At 43.9% G+C, this 12820-nt stretch overlaps 1 protein-coding gene across 3 annotated transcripts in view; it reads left to right on the top strand.

Annotated features, from left to right (window-relative positions):
• Window positions 1–2495: 2495 nt before the first annotated feature.
• LRRC2 (leucine rich repeat containing 2) overlaps window positions 2496–12820 on the top strand; it is a 62428-nt gene continuing 52103 nt past the window's right edge. For 2 of the 3 annotated variants that reach the window (XM_066613833.1, XM_066613831.1), the window contains exon 1: window positions 2496–2622. The gene's annotated coding sequence lies outside the window, so the exon portion shown is untranslated. Of the gene's footprint in view, window positions 2623–3134; window positions 3219–12820 lie in introns of those variants that run through there. The other variant, XM_066613832.1, reaches the window with a different exon arrangement.

The following is a 12820-nucleotide window of genomic DNA, read 5'->3' as shown; positions in this document are numbered from 1 at the left end:
CTGACTGAAGTTTTCTGTGTTAAACACTTACTATTATAATCAGGGATCCATTCCTTATACCAGCCATATTCAACCACTGTGCCATGACACACTGGTGTACCACAGGAATTTGGGGGAAGGTCATTTATTAGTAGGGCCAATGGGAGATGTGAGCCCCCCACTGGCATCATGGTGTGCCTTGTCAGTCATCAAAAACCTGATGGTATGCTTTGACAATTTTAGTGTCTTGTCAGTGTGCCATGAGATGAAAAAGAATGAAAATCCCTGCCTTTTCTGCTACAGTGTTATTATTACAGTAGTATTTGTTTATATTGTGCATTTGCTATTACCTGAATAAGGAACTTGACATTTTAAGGGTTGAAAACTCTCCAACCACTAGGGAAGATGACCCATTTGGCTCCTTGACTGCCTAATGAAACATGTATGTTCACTTCCTCTTTGCTCAGTATCTACTATGGTTTTCTCTCCTGCTCTCTACCTTTCAAGGGGCTGTGTGCTTCAGTTAATGCTGGATATGGATCAGAGGAACTGCTGGATATTCTCTTTCATTAAAAGTGGAGGTGGAGCCTCTGTTGACTCTCCTTCACCCCAGAAACCCTGCATGCATCCTGAGATCATGTCTAGCACCTAAAAAAGCTGATCAGCACCAGTTGAACACAGGTATTACCAGAATGTGGATTTGAAATTCTCTTATGGACCAGCACAGTCACCTACACATTCAATATTTATTATTTGAAGATGGAAGTTGGGTACAAACACAGCACTTACTCCTACAAAGCCTTTACAGCTTCTCACAAATCTTCATCCAGGCTATGTCTTTTCTTTAAGAGACCAGCAGAATCTGCAGGGACAGGACGCCTGTTCTTAGCTAGTGATTTGTTGGCTGATGCCTCATGCACTGATCATTTCTACTTCCCTACCATCTTTTTGCAAGTGCAGCTTGTCTTATCAGAATCAGCTTGACGTTTATCACTTTAAGCACCTTTCTAGGTGACAGGGATGGTGGGGTTCATGCACTCTTCACCCATGTTAACAGTTAACTGCTGTTTGCTGCTGTTCTGTAAGCAGCAAGGAGTATTTTGGCACCTTAAAGTCTTGCCCATTTATTTCAGCATAAGACTTTGTGGGCTACATCCACTTCATCATTGAAGTCTAATGAAGGATATGGCGGCCCATGAAAGCTTATGCTGAAATAAATGTGTTGGTCTTTTGGGTACCACAAGGCTCTTTGTTGTCTTTAGCCATGTGAAGTCTATTGCCTGGTTTGAGGCATGTACTGGGTCAACATCTAACACCTTTAACATAGTCTTTCAAAACCTTTTAGCCTTTTATTTCACTGTCATAATAGCTCTAGAAGGGATTTTCAGTCTTCAGTCTTCAGTTTTGGGAGTTTCATTCCCCAACAGACCTGGAAGTATGGAGGTGGATCTCATCTGATCTCAGAAGCTAAGCAGGGTCAGGCCTGGTTAGTACTTGGATGGGAGACCGCTTGGGAAAACCATAGTCTTTCGAGACTGAAGGTTGCCAACCACTCCCCAACACCTTTGAAATAAAGAGAAGACAGAGGGGCAGGAACACCACCAGCCCCCTAACAACCTGTACCAGCATTGTGGGGCATGAACAACTTGGCATGGTAATACTGATCCTCATGGCTAGGATAACCCACTAAACCAGATCTTTAACAAGTGTAATTGTTAAATCGGTATAAATCAGAGTATAAATCAGAAATTAACTGATGACGTTTCTCCCTGCAAGGAGATTGTGTGAAAAGGCAAGCACAGGGCCTCTGTGCATTATCAAAGGTAGCAGCCCAATGTTGTAGCCTCAGTCAACTGTTGGAGAGTCCCTGAGCATGGTGGAGCCTTGGCACAGTCCTCCACACACATTTCAAAGTGGCTGTCTTAGGGATGAAACCCTGCCAGGAAATAACACTTGGATCCCTTCCTTAGAGTCGTCTATGAGACTATATCGGGAAAGGCTGGACTTGCCAAGGTCAGAAAGGCAGTGATGCTTTCCCCTTTCAGTGTGTGCTGTCCTGCTGAAGTGGCTTGCAGCTGGGGTGTGTGTGTGTTGGCATTACAGCACCAGCTCAGCTCAGTCTCCTTGCAGGCCAGACAGTGACAGGTATGCTGTGCTGGTTCTCTTCTCGTTCCCTGTTTTATTTATAGCAAGCTGCAAGCCAACTTGGCAAGTCCAGTTTTATTTATTCATTCAAAGTCTTTCATTTATGAAAATTTTGCTCTTTCTAAAATGAAAAAATGCCATCTCCCTCCTAGAAAAAAAACAAAATTCTGTGGCACGACTATGTGATTTTGAATAATGCTTGGGTTACAGGCCAAAACAACATTGTTTCTGTGCCATTCCTTTCTTCAAGTGGGGCCTTGTAGTGTTGATATCCTATCATGCCCATGACTGCTTTCAAGCCCCAGATCATGTTAGCGCATTACAAAAATAGAAGATGAGCAGCACTGAGAGGCCTGTCACGCTGGCACAGCTCAAACAAATAGAGATATGGGACTGACCGGCAGTTATGTTCTTGCTGTAAACAAGCTTGGAGTTTCTGTTTTTCTTACTGCAGGGTACACTGAGGAGATCAAGGACAATTGTGCTGTTTAGGTGCAGGTAAGTGGCCCTTTTACTGACTGTTGTGATGATGGTGCTGTGGATCTGTGGGAGCAAAAGCGCAAAGTCAACATTGTTGCTACATGCTGCTGTAGTCGTGTTTTAGTAGTGCCTGCCAAAATGGTGTGTGTGTGTGTGTGTGTGTGTGTGTGTGAGAGAGAGAGAGAGAGAGAGAGAGAGAGAGAGAGAGAGACAAACACACACACAGAAATAGTTAGCACATTAAACGTTTTTGGCACATCTGTTTCAAATACAGTGTCAGGATAGATCTCGAAATACAATCATTTTAGTGACTTCTGCTAAATTTGCTAGTGGCGTTTTGAGGGTTTGGTAGAAACTAGGGGAGCAAGAGAAAGTCTTTTTCAACAGGAAAATGGTGGTAGGGTGCTATCCTGATCCTGATCATTACCTCCATGTGGCTGTTACCTCTAACTGCAAACTGATGGATTTAGGGTGCAATTCACAGTGTGCTCTCAGCCGGCGCAAGTCCCTTGCGTCAGCCTATGAGTGGTGTGAAAGTGCTGTAAAGAGGAGGAAGATCAGCACACAGATGTGTGTTGGACGCTGGCCCAAGCCCCGTTGGGCTGGTGGAAAAGGTAAACCCATGCCAGCTGAGCTAGGCCAGCGTGGGGGTCTGAGAGGGGAGCATGGGGAGGGTGGGAGGGAGGTGTTTTCCGGTGGGGGCAGGTAGTGGGTAAACAGGGGGCGAGGCCAGGATCCAGCACTTATGCCTGATCTTGTCCCTGGTCCTGGGCAGCCTGGTGCAGCCTGGTGCAGCTCTGGGCTGCTTAGATCTGTGCCACGTCTTGAGGTGTTGTTGATCCAAGTAGCCCAATTGGGGTGGCTGCGGCTTCACCCAGGGTAAGGGGCAGCAAATCCCCTTACCTAGGCTGAGCCGCTTTTGCCCCCCACCCTGCCCCATTGTGGGACTGGCCCATCAGCCAGGCCCATCAGCTCCAGGGCATGTTAGGATTGGGATGTTAATGTCTTGTTTGGCCCATGAAGCTTCCTGGATGAGCTCGGGCCAGTCATTTTCTCTCAGCCTTGCTTACCTCACAGGGTTGTTGTGAGGAAAAAAGGAGGGCTATGTATAGCACCCTGAGCTCCTTGCAGGAAGAGTGGTATAAAAATGTGAAAAATAAAAATAGTGGCATGCATTTTATTTATATCTTTCCTGATTCCTGCTAATAGTTCTCTCGCTGACTCTATTGTAAAAATAAGCTAAACTAAACCATGTTATTATATCTCAAGGACTGAGGTTGGCATTAAAATGATTTGCTAAAAACGGAGAAGAAAAGTATTTGAAAGATTGGCTATTTAGCTTTGTTGCTTGTGTCGGGATCTTGAGTGAAGTTTGAAAGAGTTAAATAATATTATTAACAGTATTATTAACAGTATTTATATACCGCTTTTCAACAAAAAAGTTCACAAAGCGGTTTACAGAGAAAAATCAATAACTAAATGGCTCCCTGTCCCAAAAGGGCTCACAATCTAAAAAGATGCAAAAGAACACCAGCAGGCAGCCTCTAGAAAAGACACCGCTGGGGTGAGGTGGGCCTCACAATATCTGTTTTTAAAGGACAAATTCAAACCAGATAAAGCAAATCTACTAATATGAGAGATATGTGTGAGGGGAATAAAGTGTTGTCACAGCTCAAAAGAGTTAGATTGTAGATTAACATTCACATTATCACCTGGTGGCACCCATCACTGTAAGGAGGGAATGGGTGTTAGTTGAATGGTAGAAGATTTCTTTCTTCCCCAAGGAGAAAGTATTAAGGCTGGATGCAGGCAATAGTTTTTGTTTTTAATAGGACTGAATGGTATAAGTAGAGTAGAGACTTTGGTGCTTGTGACACTGTAGATAGTTATCCTAGTGTCATCTCTAACTAACAGGTTTTTGTAAATGATTTCATAGTGTAAGATCTGTTTCACCTTATGTGGTGGGAGGGGGAGAGGTGGGTGGGAGAAAGGTATGGGCACACATTGAGAAACCATACATCTGCCATACTACCATCAATCCCCTTGAAAAGGATGTGTGTCTCAGTGCTCATCTTTGTATCCACAATATGCCAAACACACTGCAGAACATTAAACTGCCTTGGTACCTGCCCAAAAGGGGCACAAGATCATGGAGAAAATAGGCAGGTATGGGACAGCAGCAGCAAAACATTTGATCCCATTAATTGTGAAGTTTAAGGTGGAACTAGCTGTTATCTTGGCAGATGAGTGGAACCAACTCTATATTTGCTGAGGGAATAGGAGTGGAAAGCCTGGACCTATCATTAGCCAGAAAGGATAAGCAGGCAAGAGTTGCTCAACTCTTCCTCCTCCTGTCTGTTGTTGGTGGAGGGTATCCAGTGTGTGGTTATCTCCTCCTGCTTGCTCTCAAGACAGGGGTTATGCTAATTAAGTAAGGCTTTAAAAGTCTGTTGGAGGAGTTCCCACATCAGTTTCCAGTCCTGCCTATTTTTGAGTCACGCACTGACTGGAATTTTTTCTCAATGGCCTACACTGGTCTTCATCTAATATTCTTCATCTTCCTTGTTGTGTTCAAGAAGAATGGCGATTAAAAATGGTTCAACAAGTTGGTAAAATGCTGACAGTTTAGGATGGCAACTCTACAGTGTATCTGACTTCAGGATTTCCTAATCTTCATCAATTTGAAGGAGGCTTATCTGCACACCCATGGGTATCACTGGCGATCAACTTGGTGTGGAGAAATGTAGTTTCATTGACTCGGGTTTTGAGCCTCCTGCACTGGAAAGAGAGGGCAAAGAAGTAGGGCTGCAGCTTTGTCAGGATCCAGCCTGGCCCTTCTTAGGCTCTTCCTTTCCTTGTGGCAGCCTGGCAGGTGGAGAGGGACTTAACTGAATTCCCTGGCAAATATTTTGACAACATAGGCTGGAAAGATTGACAAAAATAATGGTCGGAGCTAGAATATGTTATCAGAATCAATCAAAGGCTCCATGACAAATGGAATGGGAAAATGTTTCACTTCCCACAAGAGACTGTACCTCCTCATGGGTGTTATCACCTTCTTGCTCATATCGCTTGACAAATTGCTTCCACTCGTTCCCCACAGCCAGCTTTCCTTCACTTCCTGCCTAGCTTCCCTGAGTTTCTGATACTTTGCCTCCTCCTTACAGGGATGTAACCCCTGGGGGCTGGGGGCTAAGAATAGGCCCTCAGTTTGGCTGTACTTGTCGTAAGAGGCGACTAAACAGCCACTGGGTAGATGGGACTCGTTAGCCTGGGAAGGCAGCTCATCTGAGAGAAGGAAAACTCTGATCCCAAACCTCCACTGCCTTGTGGCTACATCCAGTTATGGAAAAGGCTTCAGGAGTCAACCTCGAGGCAAAATCCAGAGCTGGAGTCCCTGAGGCAGTTCATGGCTGAACTCCTGCGATGCCGCTGGAACCAACCGTATTGGCTTCTGCCTTTCCATTGGACCATTTCAGCGACGTGGAGAGGGGGGATTTGCTGCATGGGTAACAGCCTATCCTCCATACCTACTTTACCCAGGCTTCGCGCACTGGAGAGGACACTCTGTTCCACAACCACCATTCAGAGTGCGATACTATAGTCTTCTGAGACTGAAGGATGCCAACAGGGAAATCCTATAGCACAGTAATAGGGCACCTGCTTTGCAGGCAGATAGTCTCAGGTTCATTTCTTGATAGGGCAGAGAAACATTCTTGGAGACTTGCTGCCATCAGTCAAGTAGTAGATAATACCGAGGTATATGTAATGGTCTGACTTAAGACAAGGTAGCTTCCTGTGTTTGTCATAAATGTCCAGAGGCTATATTGGGTGCCTGGATGCTGCAGCAGAACAATACATGGAACAACTCACTCTTAGGCCTGTTCTGAGAGCAAGAGGGGTCATAATAGAGAGTGGGTATGCAGAGTGTCAGGAGGTGGCAAAGAACTCATGTAACCAGACTCCCTGTAGAGTGCTGTAGCTGCTTGCCAGAAGTGATAGCTCCTGGCCTGCTCTGCTGCACCAGTCCTGCTTGCCAGAGAGTGAAACTGGAGCTTCTAGTTCAGCAGTTGTCAGATGAACACCTGACAATGTTATAGGGCCACCTGGCCCTGAAGTTTCAGGTTCCGGTTGGCCTGGCTCTTTGTTCTAAGGAACTGGTTGCTTGAGTGAAGGCCAAGCTGCTCCCAGGCAGTTCATTGAATTCCAATGAATATGTATGAAAGACTGACCATTAAAGTTTTGTAGGCTAAATTAAAGATGAAAAAGGTGAAATGAAACCAGTAAAGGGAAAAGGGAGCTTCTTTGACTGGGTAACAGAAGGAGAAATCAGCTTGCAGAGCATTTTGCCAGCTCATTGAGGAGAAGAGGGGCGACATCTGTACTAAATCCCTCTGCGTGTGCAGCATCCATCAAGCTGAATGGCAAACGCATTGAGCTGTGAGAGCAATACAAGTACAAGGAATACTCTAATCAACCACACATTAATCCATAATTAAGAACCCAATTAATGAGTATCCCTATGAGGAACTTAGATTTGATGGGGCAAAGGTTACCTCAAGAAAAGAGTCATCTGGATGAGATCTTGTTCTTTGATGGTTTCTAGAATATGCATACCAGACCAGTGATTTCTTTTCCCCTTTTATGGGTATGCAGAAATGAGAAATGTATGAAGAGGAGTTCCATGTGACAAGCTAAGATATCAGAGAGGGCAGGGAATGTAGAGGCCAGTGAATGGGATGCCAACAGCCTTGAGTGGATGAGGAGGAGCATGGAAGTCATAAGAACATAAGAACAGCCCCACTGGATCAGGCCATAGGCCCATCTAGTCCAGCTTCCTGTATCTCATGGCGGCCCACCAGATGCCCCAAGGAGCACACCAGATAACAAGAGACCTGCATCCTGGTGCCCTCCCTTGCATCTGGCATTCTGACATAACCCATTTCTAAAATCAGGAGGTTGCGCATGCACATCATGGCTTGTACCCCGTAATGGATTTTTCCTCCAGAAACTTGTCCAATCCCCTTTTAAAGCCTTCTAGGCCAGTCGCCATCACCACATCCTGTGGCAAAGAGTTCCACAGACCAACCACACGCTGAGTAAAGAAATATTTTTTTTTGTCTGTTCTAACCCGCCCAACACTCAATTTTAGTGGATGTCCCCTGGTTCTGGTGTTATGTGAGAGTGTAAAGAGCATCTTCCTATCCACTCTGTCCATCCCCTGCATAATTTCGTATGTCTCAATCATGTCCGCCCTCAGGCGTCTCTTTTCTAGGCTGAAGAGGCCCAAACGCCGTAGCCTTTCCTCATAAGGAAGGTGCCCCAGCCCCGTAATCATCTTAGTCGCTCTCTTTTGCACCTTTTCCATTTCCACTATGTCTTTTTTGAGATGCGGCGACCAGAACTGGACACAATACTCCAGGTGTGGCCTTACCATAAATTTGTACAACGGCATTATAATATTAGCCGTTTTGTTCTCAATACCTTTCCTAATGATTCCAAGCATAGAATTGGCCTTCTTCACTGCTGCTGCACATTGGGTCGACACTTTCATTGACCTGTCCACCACCACCCCAAGATCTCTCTCCTGATCTGTCACAGACAGCTTAGAACCCATCAGCCTATATCTAAAGTTTTGATTTTTTGCCCCAATGTGCATGACTTTACACTTACTGACATTGAAGCACATCTGCCATTTTGTTGCCCATTCTGCCAGTCAACAGGTCAACAGGCATGTGGATGTGGGCATCACCATGGCTTCCACCTACTGCTGCCTCCTTGAAAATCTTGGATTGTGCCCCTCCCTCTTCATGAGACACCAACTGCCTTGTGAGGAGGAGGAGAAGTGGGAAAAATGATTTTATGTATCTTTTATGTATGCATTTATGTATTTTTTTGATGATTGTACAGTTTAATTGAGGTGAACTGCCTTGGGGGCCTCTATGGAGCTGCAAGGTAGGATAAATAAAAATCTCAAAAAGTAGACAAAGTAAGCAAATAAGGCTGCAATCCTACCTAATTTTCCAGCACCTACATAAGGTCAATGCAACTTTGAGGTCAGGGAACAAACATTGCCCTACCTTAAGGAAGCCGCCATGACTGCTGTCCAATTGCAGGATGCAGCACAGCTATGCCAGTGCTAGAAAGTTGGTTAGGATTGCGCCCTAAATGAACTTATCTTCTGCAAGGCCCAATATTTCTCTTAAGATGCCTCGGGGAAATAAAAAAAATTGGGCAGTGCCAAACCAGTGAAGGTGATACATTTTGTTAGAACTACATTGAAAGTAAGGTGCTTTCAGGAGACAGAATCCTGTTAAGGTGAATTGTACACGAAGGCAGTGGTTCTCAAACTTTTTGGGAGCTTTACTCCCAAAGTTAGTCTTTGTGGGGGAACAGTGAGGGCAGCGACATGATCCCCAGGATCGCATTGCTAAGCGGGAAGGGGGGTGAGGGAAGTGCTTTTACTTACTGTTTGTTAGGGCAAGCAACAGGAGGTGTGGGGAGCCTTGTGCAGCCCTCCGCAGGTCGCTCTGAGGCTTGGAATCTTCAGAAATAGCAAGCGCAAGCCACCTCCTGGCTGTGTTCACCAACACAAAGGGACAGGGGAAGCATTACACAAACTGGTGGGTCGCAACCCACCAGTTTGAGAACCACTGCACTAAGGCATTGTTGCTTGCAATAGAACTTGAGCTCACCTAACATTCTCTGTACTGCATCAGAGGTTGCAGAACTAGGTCCTCAGGTGTCTGTGCTAAGAATGGAAGTGGAAGGAAAATAAACAGATTGCAAAACACGTACAGAAGCAGGACCGCTGAACTGAGAACCCAAATTCAGTTTTGGAAACCTGCAATTATGCAATCATGTTGAAAACAGAATATTTCTAATGTGACAGCAACAGGCTTTGGAGAAGAAAAAAGTAAGACTTCAGTTAAATTTGTTCTGAAAAGAGTAGCAGCTGCTTTGTAAACTTGTCTATATGCAGCATCCCTTATTCACTGAAAATCAAAAAAAGGAGTTTGCGATAGTCATGAATTTTAGTTGATGCATTGATCCATTCCTTGTGTAAATCTAATGAAACCATTGGAGAAGCATTGGGGATGAATCTAACTCAATGTGTTAAACATGAGCATATTGATTGAGGCCCAGTAAATTATCCATGTGTGTAAATGGAAATTGCTAAGGCTAAGACTACCCCTTAAAATAGACTCCAGCATGCAAAGCTCCTTTGTCACAGGTGACACCATTATACATCATTCATCAGCTCCCCCCCTTTTTATGGTCTCCAACCCTTTCTCCTTTGCCTGGGATCATGCTCTCTTCATTGTGTATTGCTGAGGAGAACAGCTTTCATGTTTTCCCTGACTCATAGATCATAAAGCTGAGTGATACTATAACAATGCATCATCCTAGAAAGGTGTGCCGTGACCTCAAAAATAATTCAAAAGCAGACGTCCTCCAGGAAAAAAGTCATTCAGCTGTAAGCAAGCCCCATAAAATTGGGAGTACGGCTTTGCAGAACCTAGACCTAAATGCACCTCTCTCCTAGACCGGCAAGTTGTAGAAGGGCAAAAGACTCTTCAGGAAAAGATGCATTATCAATCAATGTGAAAAGTACTGACAGTTTCTTCCATAATGCAAAATTAGACGTGGGCCAAATGGATTTACCTAAATATGCTTTGACTATCTATAAGAAATACAAACACCTTCTTTTCTAGTGTTGAACTGGCTATTTATGGGAGCTGATGCAGGTGACAAATTCTAGATGAGTCAGAAAGTCAGATGAGTGTAGAATATAGAAAGAAAGGCTCATGTGAGAAATATGATTGATGGCTAGAGGTGGGAGAAAACAGATTTTTTTTTTGCAGATTTCGTTGTTTTTCAAAGTTGGAAGTGCAGAAAGCTGTGTTATGTGTTTTTTATTTAAAATTTACTTTATAATTATAAATTATATAACTATAAATTATCTTTAAGTGTGTACTAGGTAGGTGATATAGGTAGTATAGTGTCAGCAGATGCAACCACAGTCATCCATGCACACCCCCCCCCCCCATTAAATAATAAATATAAACCAAATAAAATGTGTTGGTTTTTTTTTTTTTTTGCAGATTTCAGGTTTTTTTTTTCATTTACAGAAATGAGAAGTGCAGAAAGCAGTGTTAGGTGTTTTTATTTAATTATCACCGTTTTCTCCCACCTCTATTGGTAGCTAATGCTCAAACAGGAATGTATAAGAAATATGGAGATATGGGTCACATCTTTACTTCCGGAATTACAATTACTTCTGGAGTTGCACCGAGAGTTGCAGCCACTCCCAGCATGATTCTGCACCATTCTGGGTCACATCTTTCCTCTCCTTTTTTTTTTTTTTTTAAAGGAGCTCCTGGCTTCTTTCTCTTAAAGCAGAGGTGTCCAAACCCTGGCCCTGGGGCCACTTGCGGCCCTCAAAAACTCCCAATCCGGCCCTCAAAGAGGCTCCAGTCTCCAATGAGCCTCTGGCCCTCCGGAGACTTGTTAGAGCCCACACTGGCCTGATGCAACTGCTCTCAGCATGACGGCCAGCTGTTCAACCTCTTGCGTGAGCTGTGGGTTGAGTGCTCCCTCCACTGCTTGCTGTTTCACATCTGTGATGCAGCAGCGGCCGCAAAGGAAAGGCTGGCCTTGCTTTGTGCAATGCCTTTTATAGGCCTTGAGCTATTGCAAGACCTTCATTCATTCAAATAAGTTCCATCTCTAATATATTCATTTATGTAAATTTATTCAAATTTGAAATGTAAATTAATTCTTTTTTTTTTCTTGGCCCCTGACAGTTTCAGAGAGATGATGTGGCCCTTCTGTCGAAAAGTTTGGACACCCCTGTCTTAAAGGATAAAAAACAGGTGGTGGGAGGCTGGTGGTGCTGCCCCTACAGGTGTGGCTTCCGGAGCATTTGCCACTGGTGCCCTAATATCTGTGGTGGTTTCCCATCAGAATGTAGGTTTTCTCTAGATGAGGGATGCTGTATGGTGATGCTCGTTCTGTAAGGCTGACTTATCTTGACCAATGGGCTGAATTCCTTTCTTCAAATGTCGGTTGACAGACACTCAAAGAGTGGGGAAATTTATTATTGATGTCAAGAAGTGAGGCATGCAGTTAAACTCCCTTCTCATAGGGAGGGAGCCAGGCTTGAGCACTCTCTGTTGGGGACCGACTTGCCGCTGGCTGTGCCTGAAGTAAGGAAGCAATGCTTGCTCCTGCGAAACTCTTGCCTTGTTATGTGCTCCCCATGCCATGCTCAGCAGTCAGTATTCTGACGTGTGGTTCCATTTAGCCATAAATAGCTGATAACCATTGATAGACAAATTCATGGAGATCAACCTTTAATAAATAAAAAAAAGCTAATTCTATAGCAGTGAAGTGACAGTTCCCAGTTCTCTTATATTAAGTGCAATAAAAGTGGCATCTAATGAAATCTCAAGTGAAGCTACAAGTAGAGAGAAGAAACTGCAGGTTGTTTTTTTTTATATATCTGGGTCAAAGCAATTATTTTGAAAAGGCTTTCTGACTTGGTTTTCACAGATTTCCCTGAGATTGGTTCAGTGAACTATTTTATAAACAAGGAAGCATGACAAAGCCCTGTATAGATGGATTAGCTACAATTCATGATAAAGATCTGGTCAAAATGATTACTTCTCCAGCAACGACTCTGAGTGTGAGAGAACTGTTTTATTAGTTCTTAGATTTTATGCTAGACTTCAGCTAGATTCAGTCGGTGACTCGAATTCTTGGGTTCTTGCTGTATCAGTTCTGAAAGAGCATGATACTTCGGAGATCCTGCCTTTTAAGTTAGATGTAATGACCCTAGCTGGTTATTAGAAAGCCCAGTGTGCCTTTTGCAGAAATAAAGGTGTTAATACTTTGTGGCCTCTCTCCAGCACTGTTCCTATTAGCAGGAGTTTTACCAATGTTCCCAGAAGAAGCAGGGCAGCCTCTGGCAATAATTAGAGCCACAATGGAGTTTAGTGTAAATACAAAAGTCAGTGAATGTTTGAGGATGCAGACTTTTACATGCCTGTTTGAAATTGCATCCCACCACCTACACACCAAAATTTATTTTGCTGCCAATTTGAATATTGGCAGCTAGAATAATATACAGCTTTTTGACAAACACGTTCACAAAATGGGTTACATAGCAAAATAAATATTGTGATGCAGTTCCTGGGAGGGAAGGGAATGAAAT

The sequence above is a fragment of the Tiliqua scincoides genome, chromosome 2 (genome assembly GCF_035046505.1).
Source record: "Tiliqua scincoides isolate rTilSci1 chromosome 2, rTilSci1.hap2, whole genome shotgun sequence".
Taxonomy (NCBI): Eukaryota; Metazoa; Chordata; class Lepidosauria; order Squamata; family Scincidae; genus Tiliqua; species Tiliqua scincoides.
Note: the sequence above shows the minus strand (reverse complement) of the source record. Positions and strands in the feature narration are given on the sequence as shown.